The 12240-nt window shown below is 39.5% G+C and overlaps 1 protein-coding gene across 2 annotated transcripts in view; it reads left to right on the forward strand.

Moving 5' to 3' along the window:
- The window catches only part of PDS5A (PDS5 cohesin associated factor A), a gene marked incomplete at both ends in the record, with an annotated part of 114374 nt that overhangs the window by 24169 nt on the left and 77965 nt on the right, over window positions 1–12240 (forward strand). The gene's annotated exons all lie outside the window — the stretch shown is intronic.

Here is a 12240-nt window from a genome sequence, read left to right on the forward strand (position 1 = left end):
TCACCCCCAACCCCTGCATCTCTGACTTGTGCCCCAGCTCTTATATGCATAAATAAATAAATCTTAAAAAATATATAATAGCAGAATCGCATGAGGGGTTGGATATTTTGAACAGTGTAGTTAGTACTATACATACTTGTCTTGTTTGGCACTTTTACCAATGAAACAATCTGACATTGGAGATTTCTTTGTGGGAGAGTTTTTAAGTTCAGATTCAATTTATTTTCATAGAAACAGAATTGTCCAGATATTCTATTTCATGTAACAGGTCCCATACACCCCCGCCCCACCACCATGTATTATTGTATGTGTAATACATCTTCTCTTTTTCATTCATCATATTGGTAATTTGTTACTAACCCCTCTTCTTGATTAATTCTTGCTGGAGACTTGTCAATGTTATTAATCATTTCAACAGTAATTCTTTAGCATTGTTGGTTTTTCTCTATTGTTGTATGTATGCTTTCCAATTTCTTTTTTTTTTTAACAAGAATGAAGTTTATTTTTTTTTGCATTTTATTTATTTTTTAATTTTTTAAATTTTTTTTTAATTTTTATATTCCCCCATACAATTGCAAACGCCCCATTCTGACCCCAATGCCTCCCCTCCCGCTCCCCACCCCCCAAAAAGTGTCTCTGGTTCATAGTTTTTTGTTGATTTTGATTTTCACTTTCTTATATTCATTTTCCTGGTCCCTTATTTAAGTTTTCTAGATTCCTGCTATGAGTGAGACCATTCGGTATTTTTCTTTTTCTTTTTGGCTTATTTCGCTGAGCATGATCCCTTCCAATGCCATCCATGTTGCTGCAAATTGCATGTGTTTATCTTTTTTGAATGCTGAGTAATATTCCATGGTGTATATGTACCACATCTTCTTAATCCAGCCATCTATTTTTTGGGCATTTGGGCTGTTTCCAAAGCTTAGCTATTGTAAATAGTGCTGCTATAAACATAGGGGTGCAGGTGTTCTTTGGAATTGATGTTTCTGTGTCCTTTGGGTAAAAACCTAGGAGTGGAATTGCTGGATCATATGGAAGCTCTATGTTTAGTAGGTCCAGAAATCTCCACACAGCTCTCCATAGTGGTTGGACCAGTTTGCACTCCCACCAACAGTGCAGAAGAGTTCCTTTTTCTCCACACCCTTGCCAACAGTTGTTGTTGCTAGTTTTTTTAATATGTGCCATTCTCACTGGTGTAAGATGGTATCTCATGGTAGTTTTGATTTGCATTTCCCTGATTACAAGTGATGTTGAACATTTTTTCATATGTCTGTTGGCCATTTGCATTTCCTCTTCAGAGAAGTTTTTTTTTTTAGCTCTTCTGCCCATTTTTTGACTGGATATTTTCTTTGTTGTTGCTGAGTCTCACCAGCTCTTTGCAGATTTTTGTGATCAGTCCTTTATCATTAGTGTTGGGTGCAAAAATGTTCTCCCAGTTGGTGGGGTTTCTCTTTGTTTTTGTTATTGTCTCTTTTGCTGTGCAGAAGCTCTTTAATTTGATGTAGTCCCAGCTGTTTTATCTTTGCCTTCACTATCACTGCTTTGGGTGATGTGTCTGTAAAGATGTCTTTGATGTGCAAATCCCGTAGTGTTTCGCCTATATTTCCTTCTATGTATTTTATGGTTTCAGGTCTTATGTCTAGTTCTTTAATCCATTTTGAGTTGATTTTTGTGTATGGAGTGAAGTAGTGGTCAAGCTTCATTCTTTTGCATGTAGCGACCCAGTTTTCCCAGCACCATTTATTGAACAAACTTTCTTTGCTCCAATGCATAGTCTTTGCTCCTTTGTCAAAGATTAGTTGACCATAAATCTGTGGGTTTATTTCTGGATTTTCTATTCGATTCCATTGGTCTGTATGTCTGTTCTTGTTCCAATACCATGCAGTTTTTATGATTATGGCTTTGTAGTACAGTTTGAAGTCTGGGAGTGTGATGCCTCCATTCCCTTCTTTTTTTTTTCAGTAGAGCTTTGGCTATTCGGGGTTTTTTGTGATTCCATATGAATTTCATCAATAATTGTTCTATTTCTTTGAAGAATGCCATTGAGATTTTGATTGGAATAGCATTGAATCTGTATATTGCTTTTGGTAGGATGGCCATTTTAATAATGTTTATTCTTCCAATCCATGAGCAGGGGATGTCTTTCCATTTCTTTGTGTCTTCTTCTATTTCTTTTAACAGTGTTTTATAGTTTTCTTTGTATAGGTCCTTTACCTCTTTTGTTAGATTTATTCCCAAATATTTGATTTTTTTTGTTTCGACAATAAAAGGGGTGGTTTTTTTGATTTCTTCTTCTTCAGATTTATTGTTTGTGTATAGGAAGGCTACTGACTTTTGCGTGTTGATTTTGTATCCTGCCACTTTACTGAATTGATTGATGAGTTGAATTAGTTTTTCTGTGGAGATTTTGGGGTTCTCTATGCACATTATCATATCATCTGCAAATAGTGATAGTTTGACTTCTTCTTTTCCTATTTGGATTCCTTGTATATCTTTCTCTTGTCTTATTGCTCTGGCTAGGACTTCCAGTATTATATTGAAAAGCAGTGGTGAGAGTGGACATCCTTGTCTTGTTCCAGATCTTAATGGAATTGCTTTCAGCTTTTCACCATTGAGAATGATACTGGCTGTTGGCTTGTCATAGATGACCTTTATGATGTTGAGGTATGTTCCTTGTATCCCAAGAATTTCAAGGGCTTTTATCATGAATGGGTGTTGCACTTTGTCGAAAGCTTTCTCAGCATCTATTGATATTATCATATGGTTTTTATATTTCTTTTTGTTGATGTGTTGGATAACGTTGATTGATTTTCGGATGTTAAACCATCCTTGTGTCCCTGGAATGAATCCAACTTGGTCGTGGTGAATTATCTTATGGATACATTGTTGGATTCTGATAGCTAAAATTTTATTGAGGATTTTTGCATCAGTGTTCATTAGGGAGATTGGCCTGTAGTTTTCCTTTTTTGTGTTGTCCTTATTCGGTTTTGGTATTAGTGTAATATTGGCTTCATAGAACGTGTTTGTTATTGTCCCTTCCTTCTCAATTTTTTGGAAGAGTTTGTGAAGGATAGGCACTATTTCGTCTCTGAATGTTTGGTAGAATTCATTTGTAAATCCATCAGGTCCTGGGCTTTTGTTTTTGGGGAGGTTTTTGATTACCATTTCAATTTCGCTGCTTGTAATTGGTCTGTTTAGGTGTTCTATTTCTTCTTTATCTAGCTTTGGGTGATTGTGGAATTTTAGGAATTTGTCCATCTCCTTTAGATTGTTGAACTTGTTTCCATATAACTGTTCATAGTAGTTACTGATTATTCTTTTGATTTCTGCTGTGTCCGTTGTGATTTCTCCTCTTTCATTTATGACCCTGTTTATTTGTGCTTTCTCCCTTTTTTCCTTTGTGAGCCTGGCTAGGGGTTTGTCTATTTTATTTATTTTTTCAAAGAACCAGCTCTTGGTTTCATTGATCTTTTGGATTGTTTTTTTAGTTTCAATTTCATTTATTTCTGCTTTGGTTTTTATTATTTCTTTTCTTCTACTGGGTTTGGGGTTTTTTTGTTGTTCTTTTTCTAGATCTCTGAGCTTCGAGATTAGGTTGTTTCTTTGAGTTCTTTCTTGTTTTTTGATGTGAGCTTCTATTGCTATATATTTTCCTCTTATTACTGCTTTTGCTGCATCCCATACATTTAGGATATTGGTGTCCTCCTTGTCATTCAATTCAAAGAATTTTTTAATTTCTTCTTTGATCTCCTCGTTAGTCCAGTGGTCTTCCAGTAGTGTGGTTTTTAATCTCCATGAGGTAGGATAGTTCCTTGCCTTCTTTTTATGGTTTATTTCTAGTTTGATGCCTTCGTGGTCAGAAAAGATGGTTGGTATGATTTCTATCTTGGTGTATCTGTTGATGTTTGTCTTGTGCCCCAGTATGTGATCGATCCTGGAGAATGATCCGTGTGCGCTTGAGAAAAATGTGTACTCCATTTTTTTTGGGTTTAGTGTTCTATAGATGTCTGTTAAGCCCAAATGCTCTAGGTCCTTATTTAGAGCTTTAGTTTCTTTACTTATTTTTTGTCTTGTTGATCTATCCATTGTTGATAGTGGTGTGTTGAAGTCTCCCACTACGTATGTGTTTTCTCTGATGTCTGTTTTCAGAGAGGACAACAGTTGTCTGATATATTTTGGTGCTCCTTCGTTTGGTGAGTATATGTTAATGAGTGTTATTTCTTCTTGAAGTATTGTCCCCTTGATCATAATGTAGTGACCATTGGGGTCTCATTTTTATTTTTTTGAGTTTGAAGTCTGTTTTATCTGATAAAAGTATAGCTGTTCCTGCTTTCTTTTTTGGTCCATTTGCTTGTAGGATTGTTTTCCATCCTTTAACTTTGAGCCTATTTTTATCTTTTGTAGCTAAATGTGTTTCCTGGAGACAGCAAAAGGTTGGGTTTTGTTTCTTAATCCAGGCTGCAACTCTGTGTCTTTTTATTGAAGAGTTTAGTCCATTTACATTTAGAGTTAATATTGATATGTTAGCATCTGTATTTGCCATTGTGTTAGTCTTTCCTTTGATTTTATTTATTTATTCTTTTAATAACTTTTTTTTTTTTTTTTTTTTTGGTCTTCTTTCGTTGTTATTCATCCCTCTGAGGTTCTGGCTTTAGGACTCCTTGTAGTATTTTTTGGAGTGGGGGTTTAGTCGTAATGAAATTCCGGAGTTTCTGTTTGTCTGGGAAGATCCTTATTCTTTCTTCATAGAGGAAGGAGAGCTTTGTGGGATAGAGTATTCTTGGTTGGCATCTGTTTTCTTGGAGTCTGTTGACTATGTCCCTCCACTCTCTCCTTGCCCGTAGTGTTTCTTCGGAGAAGTCTGATGTCAGCCTGATTGGCTTTCCTTTGAATGTTATCTGTTTCTTCCCTCTTGCCAGCTTCATTATTTTTTCCTTGTCCTGGATTCTTGGGAGCTTTACTATTATGTGTCTTGCTGTGTTTTTCCTTTCGTCGTGGAAGTTTGGTCTTCTTCTTGCTTCTTGTATATCAATTTTCAGCTCCTTCTTCGCATTTGGGAAGTTCTCTTCAGTTATCTCTTTGAATATTTTCTCTGTTCCTACATTTCTCTCCTCTCCTTCTGGAATTCCTATAACTCTTATAATTCCTTTCCTCATGGAGTCAGATAGTTCCTGAAGTCTTTCTTCATTCTTTTTCCTTCGTACTTCTCTTTCCTTTTCTCTTTTGGTTCTTTTTATTTCTGTGTCTTCAAGAGTACTTATTCGTTCTTCCATTTCATCTATTCTGCTTTCATTGCTTTTCCCAGAGTTCTTTAGTTCCTCCATTAATTCTTTGATCTCCTGAATTTCTTTTACTTCCCTCTTTAGGGACTCAATTTCATTCTTCTGATCATTGTTTTCCTTTATGACTTCTATCACTTTTTTAATCATGGCAATTTTAAATTCTCTTTCTGGAAGGCTCAGAAGTTCTTCCAAGTTGCTGTCGTTGCAATCTGGGGAGTGGTTTTCTTTTTGTGGTGTGCTTCTTTCCTGAGGAGTTGTTAGGCCATCTCTGCCTTCTGGGGGAGCTTTCTGCTGGTTTTAGGCAGTCTTTACTGAAGAAATGTCCCTGTTCTAAAATGGCGAAGCGGGATGCAGTCCCTGCGCCTCCGGTTGCAGGCACACTCTTCTGCGCACCAGGTCTGCCCCGGACGTGGGTGCCTGCTCCCTCTGTGGGCTCAGACTGCTGGTCGGAAGGGGCCTGGCGTGGGCTAACTTCCCAGCTGGCCACGGGGTCCTCCAGAAGCCTTCTGCCCTTTTCAAGAAGTCTTTTCTTAAGAAGTTTCCCTGTTCTATGGGAACAGGGAAATCAACATAAAGATAAAAGCTGCCATTGTCACCTCCCCACAGGTCTCACCTACATCTGTGTCACCCAGTCCACAACCAAAAGACAAGCACAGTTTCTTTACGTGTCTCTAGGCTCCATGCACCTCCTTCAGGTCTCCTGGCTCCATCCTGCTTCCTTCCTCAGTCTCTTCTGCAGCTTCTCTTCTTCCTGCTCAGCTCCACCCTCCCTTGGGTGGGGCAGGGAACCTCCCCCTTTCCTGGGGACCACCCTGTTAAAATCCCCCCTTTTAATTTTTATTCCACCATATCTATATGGTGGCACAGATCTCATGGTGTAATCTTCGGAGACAGTCTTTTTTCAGGGTTACAATGTGTGTAAGAGAAGCAACAATTAGTCAGCAGCATTGTCCATGAATGTCCAGTATGACAATTTCATTACTTAAAAATAGTCCATTATCCAAGCCAAAAGAAAAAAAATTTGGAGCATTGGCTAAAACAAGATAGCAAATATATCAAAATCACAGGGAAAAAATGTTAAAATGGTTCAACTGATGTAAAACACAAATTTTCTCAACCTTGATCCCAAACTTTTAACAGCATAGCAAAAGTTTGCAAACTAAATCTACTTTTAAGCCATTTTTCCTATTTTTGCATAAAATCACAGGGTAGAAATAACTAACAGCAATTTTTAGCTGGCTTTGTTGAAATATTCCATTCAGGATCAGAGCGAACCGGTGGCATCCAGTCGATGTATGCTTCAGGTATAAGGTTGGTCTCATCAGACTCCACCTGGGCTTTCCTCTTCTCGAGGGTACCAGGGCATTTTCGTTGGCCGGGTTGTCCAGTCCTGCCAATGGAGGCAAGCTTCCTCACCTTCTTTGGAGTCCTCTGGAACCCTACAAACAAGGCAAACAGGTTCTCCTCTTCTTGGTTCAGCTCTTTTTCAACTTTTTGGAAGAACTCCACACAAAGCCATACAATCAAACTCACGCCCAATTTTTTTTAAAACAGACAAAATCCCTATGGAAGTTATGCAAAAACAGACTCTAAGATAAGTAGCAAAATTACTACCACTATTTGTATGCCATGTTGGTATCAAGGGGAGAGAAAATGTGACAAGTTAGCTTTGCTGGAAAAAAAATTGCAACCTTGCTGCAGATCCTGGTCACCAAAACAAGAGAACTTTGTGGATTTAGAACAAAATGCAAGAAAAACTTAGTGAATATCAGGTGTATTTCCAGGTCTATTCAGTCCTTAGTAGGAAAGTTTTTTACTCTCAACAGTTCCATCAATAGGAATCTGTTGAGACCTTTTTCTCCCTGTATTTCCAGAAACAATTTCTGTAGATATGAAACAATTGAATTACACATTACAAGGTGACAATCACCATTGAAAATTTACATACATACCAGATACTGAGAGGTTTTTTTCATACACATTTTAGAAAACTACTCTTAACATTTTGTACATACCAAAGTTTTACCATTTTCCCAAGTGACAATGCTTCCCTTCCAGTTTACTTCATTAGGTAAAAGCCAAATAGAACAAATTCATCTAATGCCTTCCCAGGAGGAAAGGGAAACTTCGTGGAGTGTCTCAGGAGCTCTACTGAAGTTCCACAAAATTTCCTTGCATCAGTCAAATGACAGGCTACCAAATTTGTACTTGAATTTAGATTTCTGGGAAGCTTTGCCACAAATATCAGAAAATTAACAGATACTGTTATAGAGCAGCCCTGATATTAAACGGGTTCCTGGCTGTGGGTCCTCACCGGCGCGCTTTAAAGAGACTTATGAATACTCTACTACAGACACACACAAAAGGGTTAATAAAAGGTTTATTTACAAGAGAAAAAGAAAATAAGGAAAAGGTACAACTCAGGGAGAAAATAGGGAAATAAAGTCTTTAATGCGTCCTACCCGATCCGACGACCTGGAAACCCAAAGTCACTCTCAGAGCTGACCGGACGCTGCAAGCTGGCCGAGAGCCCAAAATGGAGAGCCCCCCAAAGCCCACGTGTCTGCCTTTTGTATCCACCTGGCTGCTTAACCCCACCCTCAGGTCCCAGCCACCTTCCCTTTGGTGGTGATGGGATTTGGAGTTCCCAGTGTCTTTGGCTTTGACCTGGGGTGGGGGTGGAGTCCACAAAGCCTATATGGAATTTGCTTTGGGACATCCTTTTCCCCCTAACAATACAACAATATTCAATCTCTAAGAAGGCACCAGCTTAGTTCAGTAGCACAATGTTGACAATCAAACCATAACTTTTTGTTTTTATCATAACTGGAGACTTTTTTTTTTTTTCAACGTCTATGGGCACCACGTATACCAATTTTTCAACCTCTCTAGGTCAAGACAGATACAAGGACATACAGACATACAACATATAGACAAAGACAGTTTTTTTTTAGTTATGCCAAGTAGAATATGTTATGTAACTGCAGTTTTACTCCATAGGCTCAGGAGAAAAAAAAAATGTCAAAGTCAAAAAAAAAAATGTGGAGTGTTGCTGGCAGAAAAATTTCCAGTTGTCATCCTACAAACCTAAGGCTTTGGAAATAGGAAGGAAAAGTTTTATTAATCACAAGAGTTACATGACCTTGTTTATCACTTAGGGTTTTCAGTGTTGAAGACTTTATTAGAAGTCAATCCTGGGGTATTCTGTACAGCAACTGAAAGAATAAAAGTAACAGTTAACTTTTAAGCAAAAGGAGTCATCTCTTGTTAGCCACCAAGCAGGCACTCCTTGGGTTTCCTGGAATAGAACCTGAAAAAGCAAAATCAAAATATCAGTAATTAACTTTCAATTAAAAGGAGTCATCTCCTAACTTCTGTTAGCCACTCTGGGACAGAAGCTGAAAGAGCAGATTAAACATCTAAGCACAGATTACACCTCCCCCACACTAGGGAGGGACAACAACAACACAGGTATGAAAACCTGGTACATGAAAGGTTCGGTGGTAAAGAAAAGGAGAGCCAGGCTACATTTCTCAAAGGGAGGGAAAGTTTATTGCGCCCCGGGCGGACCTCACAGACCCAAGGCGGGGGTTAGTGAAGCCGTGCACGTTGTTAGGTGGAAGCAGGGTTTTATAGGGCGAGGAGAGGTCAGGTGGGTAGTTGGTCTCCTAAGGCGGGAAAAGTTTGTAGGACAGGTATAGGTTCTTTGTCTGAGATGAGACTCCTAGGGGGAGGGGGGAAGGCTCATTGTCTGAGTCCTCTAGGCAGGTATCCGCATTCCTGCCCCCCAGGTGGGCTTCCTGGTTGGCTCCTGCATTCAGGCCTCCTGCATGGACCTTTCAGTACAGTTACATGTTGCACCCTAAAGAGTGCTTTCCATAACAGACCTTCCCCAGTAGGAAGCAGAAACTTAGAATCTTGTCTTACACCAGCAATTGAACAAATCCAGTATTCAAAATGGCAAACATGCCCAAAACAAATTGTGTAGACAAAATTCACAGCATCAAATCCTTTCAGACTCAGACAAAATCTTGTTAATTTTTCTGATCCAGACTTTGCAAAAATTCAAGTTATCTCCAAGAATCCATCAAGGATACCAGCAATTACCAGTTACTGCTTAAGGCTACTCTTTCCTTAACACCCAGGCATACATTTGCTAATTTAAACACCACTGCTCCACAACTGGCTTGCAAAATCCATCAGGCAGAGAGCAGGAAGTAGCCAAAGACAAAGCAACATACCACTGAAGAACCATTATTGCCTTTATTTTTTTTTCTTTTTTTTTCTTTTTTTTTCTTTTTTTTTTAATTTTTTTTATATATATATTTTTTAAGATTAATATTTATTTATTTATTTATTTATTTATACAAGCACTGGGTACAGTCAGAAGCGCAGGAGGGTGAGAGAATTCACCAGAGCCAGAGTGGGGAGCAGAGCAGGCAGAAGGACCGAAGGACACTGCTGAGGGGAGCAGCGGGCCGCAGGAGAGGTCTGCGCGCCATGTGGGACCCTCCTCCGATGGCCGGGGAGCAGCCGGGGATCGAACCGGCGCCGCAGAGGCCACGGGCAGCTTCGCAACCCAGTGCTCAACCGCTGCGCCAGCGGGGAGGCCCCATTATTGCCTTTAGAAATGCTAATGAGACAGCAGAGATTACAAAAAGAAAAGAAAAAAAAAAGTTCCAAAGTCCTAGCAACAAGAAACTGAATTTTACAAGAGCCCACCAAGTAGCCTCAGACGCCATCTTTGATCTGGCCACATGGTCCAATGTACTGCCTAATCTATTGAGTAAAACTGGCACAGAACAATTTCCACAAATTAAAATCTCTTAGCAAGTCACTACAAACAAATTACACACTAACACAGAATCTTCACAAAGCCCAAGCCAGTTTTTCAACAGCAAATCGACATATGAAACAAACACTAGAGAAACCAAAAATCACATTTGCGCTTATGGTAGCCAGTGCCACAGGGAAGCCCAATTTCCCCATGGGGCTAACTAACCACGGATGGCTTTGTCCTAAATCACGTTGTGTTGTAGAGCATTTACCCCTAACAGTTGGACGCCAAATCTGTTTTAGGACAGGGAGAGGGGCAGCCCAAACCCCGCAAACCTGCCTATTCTAAATGGGTTCTGCCATCCGCCGCATCAACACAAAACACATGAGACTAATGGGAAGGATCTTTAATAAAACTAGGAAACAATACAGGTAAGGCAAAGAGTCTAGTTTCTAAATGAAGCACCCAAAGTTACCCGTCCCCTCGTGGGTAAAAGTCCATCCATATGGGATTGGCCCAGAACAAGGCCCCAAAGCCTGCTACAAGTCTAAAGCATCTTCCAGTGGGGACCCACAGCAAAGGGTCACAAACAACCAGACAAGCCCAGAAGGAAAAGAGCAAAATCAACATCAAGATAAAAGCTGCCATTGTCACCTCCCCACAGGTCTCACCCACATCTGTGTCACCCAGTCCACAACCAAAAGACAAGCGCAGTTTCTTTACGTGTCTCTAGGCTCCATGCACCTCCTCCAGGTCTCCTGGCTCCATCCTGCTTCCTTCCTCAGTCTCTTCTGCAGCTTCTCTTCTTCCTGCTCAGCTCCACCCTCCCTTGGGTGGGGCAGGGAACCTCCCCCTTTCCTGGGGACCACCCTGTTACAGTTTGATAAACAAGGGAATGTAATATAATTGTAATTTTATAGAGAAAACAGAAGCACAAAATATGCAAAAATGTAGGGATTATTCTTTAAGGTTGAGGAATACAAATTTTTTGTTATACTTTTTTGCATTTTAGAGTGATTCTAAAGTGTGCATTTGTTAATTTTGTAATTATAAATGACAAGAGATCATTTTATAATTAAAGCTTTTAATTAGTTGTCCAAACATATAAAAACATTTAAACATGACTATCTGTTGTGAATTACGAAACTTATCAAAGTATGAAATGAAATAGTCTTTTTTTAGATTTATTTATTTATGCATACTCCTGTATGGGGTACAGGCCAGAGATAATGGGGGTGGGTGAGAGGATTCATCAGAATCAGAGTGGAGTGCTGAACAGGTGAATTGACTGAAATGCACTGGTGAGGGGAGCAGTGGGAAAGACAGGAGAGGCCTGCTTCGCCATGTGGGTTTCTCTCTGGTGGGGCCAGGGATCGAACTCATGCTGCAGAGGCTGCGGATTGCTTCATAGTGTGGTGCTTAACCCCTTGCGCCACCAGGAAGGCCCTGAAATGAAATAGTCTTAAGGAGCCTAAGTCAAGGCAGTTTGATGATAAAATATATAATAGAATGTATCAATGATTTGTAAAATACACGAATTGGGTGTGCATTTGAGACCAAAATCTTTTTGCCTGAGTTAGATATAGAAATAAGGAATCTCAAAATATTCATAAATCTGTCATTAATGCAGATGTATCTGTGAGTAATCCAAAAGTTGATGCTTGTTCATGTTTGTGATTTTTTTGGTAAGATTTATTTTTATTTATTTATGCATACAAGAGCTGGGGTGTAGGCCAGTGGCAGTGGGCGGGGGGGGGGGGCATTCACCAGAGACAGAGTGGGGAACAGAACAGGAGGATTGAACTGAAATACACTGTTAAGGGGAGCAGCGGGTGAGATAGGAAAAGTCTGCTGTACCATTTGGGTTAGCTTCCTGGCCGGGGATTGAACTCATGCTGCAATGGCTGCGGACAGCCTTATAGTGCTGAGACTTAACCCCTTTGTGCCACCAGGGAGGCCCCATGCTTGTGATTTTTACCCAAATTATTAAAGAAAGATTTTTTTTTTTTAATTTTGATTTTTGTGGAGGAAAACAAGCTGATTTCATAGTTTGGTTGTAATAAAAGACTTTTTTTTGGTGTTAGTTTTTATTGAGGTAATACTGGTACTCTACACGTGATTCAAAAGTATAGATTCACACCTCTTTTTTTTTTTTTTTAAAGATTTGTTTATTTATACAAG

This window comes from Talpa europaea, assembly GCF_964194135.1.
Source record: "Talpa europaea genome assembly, chromosome: 5".
In the NCBI taxonomy this organism is placed as follows: domain Eukaryota; kingdom Metazoa; phylum Chordata; class Mammalia; order Eulipotyphla; family Talpidae; genus Talpa; species Talpa europaea.